This window comes from Diorhabda carinulata, chromosome 6, assembly GCF_026250575.1.
Source record: "Diorhabda carinulata isolate Delta chromosome 6, icDioCari1.1, whole genome shotgun sequence".
NCBI lineage: Eukaryota > Metazoa > Arthropoda > Insecta > Coleoptera > Chrysomelidae > Diorhabda > Diorhabda carinulata.
Window position 1 is genome coordinate 19891702 of NC_079465.1, and position 7078 is coordinate 19898779.

Consider the following 7078-nt stretch of genomic DNA (forward strand, 5'->3'; position numbering starts at 1 on the left):
TATAAAAATCACGCTTTTAAAGCACATCAAACGATTTTCAGCTTTTTAGTAGATCAACGATCAGCAAAATATGAATTATTCAATCTTGGAGTTGGTTACATTGCACCCTATATACAACAGCCCTAGCGAGAGACGCGAAGAACCAGGCGGGAGAAATGTAACTCCAATTTTACTTTTAATTAAGTTCTATCATTAATCAAGGATACGAAATGGCGCGGCGGCCTCGGGATCGGGAGTTATGTTCAGTCATTGCGAAACGGGAACGAAAGGGGGGCTGAGCTGTAAGATGTGGCTGAGACCGCCCATCTGTTCTCTGAAAAATGTTTCGGGCTCCCTTGTTAATTGTCATGATTTTTCAACTCGAAATTCGGATGACGATCGCTACGAATTTCTAGTCGTTAACTTTTTCAGCGAACAATTCATTTTATAAAAAAATCACTTTCGGTATATTCCTTTACAAAATCTAGAAATTCGGTTATTTCGTAGTTCGTGTCGAAAAGGCAACTTAGTTAGAAGTTCGGAAAACGTTGCAGAGTGGATGGCCTAGTATTTATGGACAAAATCATTTCATTAGCTTCGCAAGCTGGATTTGATTTCGAAAAATATATAGAAAATTAGTTCAACAGTTGTAGAATTTTGTAAAAAAAGCATAAGAATCAGGCAATTTAGTTACAAGTTCTGAAACCGTTGCAAAGTGAATGGCCTAGTACTTGAAGACAAAATCATTTCATTAGCTTCGCAAGCTGGATTTGATTTCGAAAAATATATAGAAAATTAGTTCAACAGATGTAGATTTTTGTAAAATATTTTATCTCTCCCTGTACATTTTTTCGTGTAAAACCAAAAGATTTCTCTTGCTTGAGCTTCGGATTCGTCATACCCCAATATTTGAATGGTCATTAAGGTAAAAATGAACTTCATCCAAAAACAAACGACTAGGAATTACTATGACGACCAAGGGTTTTACTTCTTGTACTAATTGAATTTTTTACTTGGTGAACTCTAATTTTCGTTTTCTTCATGTTGAAACGGTTCCTTCAAATGTTTTTACTAATAGAGGGAATGCTTATCGAGTCATTCACCTTTCTCTAGAAATACATCTAATGAATATTTTTTAATCACCACTTAATTCTGAATCTTGTGAAAACAATTTATCCGCATAGATGAAAACAATACAGTCGTTTGAGCGGAATCAAATAGAGTCAACAAGTGTTTCCAGCCAGTGGAAAATATACATAATACCTTTCCATAATTGCGGTTATGAATAAGATTAGTTTCCACTTTGTTAAGCTTAACTTTCAGAATATTTTGCTTTGTTTCACTTATAGGACCCTTCCTTCAACAACATTGTCTCTAATTTTACGCCTTTCTGCCTTTAATTGACGCTTACTTTATTTCCATTGTGAAGATTTAATCGCTTTAATCATTTGTCATTTAAAACAACTTTGTAGTCGGTTTGTGGAAATATAAAAACCAAATAATAAGCTCGTGAGAGGTTATTGAACAACGTAAGTTAATATCGTGTCAACGGGAAATTTTTATACAGAAAATTTTATCATATAGAGAATTTAATCGAAAACTAGGATTATTTGAGTGCCTCTATAAATATAGTACAACTTTTGTTCCTTTACAACCAAATACTTTATAGTATAAAGCTCCTTTTTCATCACAGTTTTCTCCCAAAACAAGTCACCTACCAAAGGTATTGAAAAAGTTAATAAACTAAAGTTTTTTTGAACTTTTATCGTTGAGGTTTTTTCTGATATTGCTATTTTTACCAAAATATGTTACAAAATGTTCAAATTATCTATTTTTTTCAATTAAACGTGTTAGCTCGTTCCACAACTTTCAAAAGTTTGGTTTTTCAAGCAGAGCATCTGTTTCAAAATTTAATTTTTTAGGAATTAATTATCCTATGTAATGTATGCATCTACTATATAGGGTGGCTCAAATGCCCAAATAAACATCAACTTTACAACAACAGAACAACTTTTTGATGATGAACATGAAGTCCTAACAACATACAGGGTGAAATTTTTTAACACTATTTAAGATAGAGTAAAGAATTCTGAATACTGTTTGCAGTCAACTTTTATCGCTATTCCTAAAGAACCAGAAGCGAAGTACTGTGAGCAATACCGCCTACTAAGCTTGATAAATCACATAACGAAAGTTTTTAACAAAATTTTACAAAATCGAATGTACTAAAAATGTGAAACGCGGTTTGGTTTTCGTAGCACACTAGGTACAAGTGAAGTCATCTTTAACCCACAGGTTTTCATCCAGATATGCACAGATATGAACAATGACGTATACTAGTGCTTTATCGATTTCTCCAAGGCTTTCGATAATGTCAAACATGAAAAACTTATCGAGGTTTATAGAAGCACTGACATTGATGCAAAAGAGTGGGCAAATCCACGGTGTATCTATAAAAAGACATAAAAGCAAAAGAATTACATAAGTCTTACTTGAAAACAAACTACTTATCTAGAAATCTGTTTTCAAGCCTATATAGAATTGAACTGTGGGGTTGTGCTTCCAAATCAGAGATCCCAATCTAAAATACTCCGTCGTCCAGTAGATACTCCATGGTATGTAACGAATAACACCAATCACGTGGACCTGGGAGTGTCCAAGAGAAAATAATCAAACACCACAAAACAATAGACACTCCACTACTAGAGGAATCGTTAACACCAAGAAACGCAAAATAAATGAAAAAATTAGATGTAAGCCTCATCAAGACATTACAGATGTTAAATTATGTAACAAACTAACCCAAAGAATGTATAAAATATTCTGATTTTTAAAAAAACTTGTTATAAAAAAATTTTGTGTTATAGCTTTTTCTTTATTCATTACTAAACTTCTATTTATTATTTCACCAATATTGTCAACTCGACAGTATCTGCCTCCGTTGAAAGTCGAAACGGAAAGAATATGTTTCCAATAAATTCTTTCAACAGGCCATTTAGCATTCTGGAAAAATCAATGACTGTCTAACCAGAGACGTATAATCAAACGCAGTCTATTTTAACTAGGGACATAAACGTAGCAACGTTTTCAGTTTCTTAATAAATTTATTTCACCAAAATTTATATTTTTTGCCACTTGAACTTAATTGTATTATTAAATCATTATTATACCTCATTAACTTGCTACAACTGAATATTAAATTATAAAACGTAAATAGACGAGTAAAATGTACCTGCTTGTAAAGGAGTTTGGCTTAAACACGCTACCAGACGTGACCTGAGTCCTTTTTGGATCCCATTCGTTTTTTATCTGGAAAACGGAATTTAAAAGCAAAAAACCATAAAGGAAAATGAATTCTTTGCAAATAAAACAAAAACATTTAGAAATTAGAATTAGAGCCACCATTTGATTGAATTATTAAGGGCTGTAAAGAGGATGATACCACATACTCATCTTCTTCTTTGATAACATGTTCAACACAGTGCTTTTCCCTTTAGAAAATGGCCCATTCAAAAAGCAATTTTTACTATTTTCAACCCAACCGAAATTTACTAGATGTTGACTGTCAAACAATGCTTCATCTAGATAAATTATGTGTCTATTTGAACTTCGGTTGTCTTTTATCTGACGCAAATAATCTTGTCGCCATCGAATGATCCGGTTATTGCCATCCGTTTAATCAGTTTTTCGTATTTAAAACCACTCGCTGACAAAAGTTGATGCTTCTAAACTGGTATTCTGGATAATGCTACATTTATTTAAAGAAATTTATGAATAAAAGTAATTCTACCACGCCACTGCTTATCGCAGACTTTTTGGCCGGAATATGAGAGATGATGAGTCCACGTGGACTGACGGTTTGTTAGATGTTTAACGAATTTAGGTATGAGTGCCGTGCGTATTTATGAAATATTGATTGTTGTCCGCACATATAACTATCTTTTGCAATTGATATTGGAAGAACTATACGACTTGGTGCTTTGTTAGAAATGGTCCCAATTTCAACGTGCTATTTATCTCACTCGGAACGCCCCCCATTGCCAATACTGTCGATTTATCATTTATGTATTAATGAAACCAGTATTCCCGAGATTAATACTAAATTTGATACAACTTCAATCGATCTAATTTTATTAATAATAACAAAATACTAAAAAAGATAACACTACAGACACATGCTCGTGATGCACTAACTAAGACGTGCAGTTGGTGTCTGTGTATATAAACGAGAAGGTTTTTTTGGATATTTTTATACGAAGAATTGAATGTAGTACTCTAATGATATTCTAAAGTATAATAAAAAAAATAGAACTGGTATAATTGTCTTCTGGATAATGCTACATTTATTTCAATAAATTTATGAATTAAATTAATCCCACCACGCCACTGCTTATCGCAGACTTTTGGGCTAGAATATGAGAGATAATGAGTCCACGTGGACTGACGGTTTGTTAGATGTTTACCGCATTTTATACGGGGCGTAAACATTGATTTATATACGATTCTTCTTACTTTTTTAATTTGTGTCCGAATGCAACTAGACCTTTATTAGAGCCCTTACTCAAAGGTCGGAAAAGTAGTGGTGTCTACTTTCAAATGTCTGTCAGGGATCGACTCTCGCTTGACAAACAAGCGATTGAGAAGCAGAAAATCACGCGACTTGATCCACAAAGGGATGGGCACTAGGGGAGTTGCAATATGTGTAGTCTGTGCGGAATGCAACGATTATGCACGGCTGTAGGTAATAAAAGGAGGGTTTTGTGTCCAGCCCCCCAAATACAGGGATCCCTTCAAGAAAGAACAAAGAAAGAAAGCTTATAAAGCATGCGCGTTGTAAAGATATTTTCTTCATAAATTAGGGGTTGAACGGAAAAAAAATATTAAGTGTAAGCCTTTTCCTTTAAAGCCAACCAAACAAATAAAGATATAGAAACAATAAAGATATTTTTTCAAGCCTCAAAGAAAAAGAAAAAATAAATAAACAAACAATTTTTTAATGCTTGTCATGTTTCCACTATTCGTAATCTTTAACTATGTTTCTAAGGTCCTTTAAAATGAAAATAGTAACTTACAGAAAGCTAGTATTATACTAGGTTTATTTTGGAAATTAAAATTCATGTCAAAGTTTGCGAATATCTATCAAATATCTATCAAAATAGTGAGGGATAAAAAATTATTTTAAAAATTAGAGACGGAAAATAACGAAACGCTTTTTTGATGATTCATTAAAAAATGAAACCTGATCAATGTATTTGAAGTATTACAACTAGAAAAACTCCTTCCTTATTAAAGTGAAATAAGAAAACAGAAACCGGAAAACTCATAATTGTTTAGACAAAATAAAATCTGCATGTTCCAATATTCTATAAACTTCGTCTGAAACACTGGAGATATACTATAAAGAAACGATATAAAAAAATCAACATGAAAACTTTTAGATATCGCGAATTTAATTTAACCCCCGGCTAGGGACGATCGTACACTCGCAGGTGGCACGTGATACCACGTGCCAACAACAAAAAGATGATCTCTTCGAAAACAAGAACCAGAGAGAACTAGAACAAAAAAGAACGCAGCACGCCATCTAACTATAACGCCCCAAACATGACAAAGGCTTGGATGCAGCACCGTATCCAACAAAATCAAGATAAACGCCAATTTGAAGAAAAATATACTGACTATATCTATGGGGGCTGTTTAAAAGTTTCTTACCCCAACTTGAACTATTTGACAATCATATAAGAAAATCGTTGATGAGATTTTTCTATTGGAAATGGTAAAAATTTAGTATCTAGGGCCAAAAACTGCGATAATTAGCAATATAATCGTGAAAGTTTACCAAATGGTACTGGACGACTATAGAATTAAAGTTGGACAGATAGAAAAGGCTATTGGCATATTAAAAGGAAGTAATTTCCTTATACTCCTAAAATGGAATGGAAACAGTCAAGACAGTGTATTGCAAAAGGGAATGTGCTGACAAAGAATATAAAGGTCATAATCGATAACCCAAAGCTGCAGATAGCCAAGCAGCTGCTTTATTACCTCGCACATGTTAAATTTTTTCCTAATTGGCATACCAGAGATACGCAAATTTGGAGATGAAGACAGTAGAATAACGCCTGTTCTCACACGTCGGAGATTGAGATGGCAAAATTCGTGAATGCCACTTCGAATTGGTTGAACGACCATCACATTCAGCAGATCTGATCAACAGCCAATTTTTCCTTTTGCTAACATTAACATTTTAGTTGCACGAAAGAGACGAGGTCGAAAGTTGTTTACATTAACATCAAACAACAACGAAATCAATAAAATTATAGTCAATATGCTTATAGGTGATACAAAATAGGTCGAGGGGATTTTTTTAGAAACATTATTTAGTATGATAACGATGAGATAATAGATCGGAATTATAAACTTCGAATGTTGGTGCTAGAGTGTTGTAGATTATTTTTGAAGGCATTCAATATCACTTGAATATAGGAAATGAATAAGACAAATAAGGAGAACTAAAAAGATAAATATTTGTCAATCAATCATAGAAATTTCCTCGAATGAAGTTTTTCTTAAATTTAATAAATATAATGGTTGATAAAAATTTCAATTTTCATCGAAGGAATTCATATTTGAATGAATTTGAGAACAAAGACGCCAGACGTCGATTTATAATTAGTCAGAAATTGCCATGACAATTGATTCATTTCAAATAGCTCTTTAATCTTTGATCTGTAAAGTTTCAAATTGCAATAGCGGACCTTTATAATCAAATGTTTTTCGGTATATTCGACTGTAGTTTTTGTTTTCATCTCTGGTATCATTGTACCTTTGAATTTAAATTACTTTTATATGAGATTTGGATTTTGCATTTAAAAGGACTCTTTTCGGAAGATTGGGAATCTCGGTTTGGGTTTATTGGACATGTTTAAATTTAAATTGATATTAAAAACCACACTACAATGAATGCGGTAATTAGAAAAGTTTGGCAAAAACAAAATTATTGTTTCTAAATTTGTTTTTTTATTACTATTTAAAATTTTAATTACAAACTAGACTATGAAAAATAACAATATTTGTGGTTAAATTATTGATTCCGCAC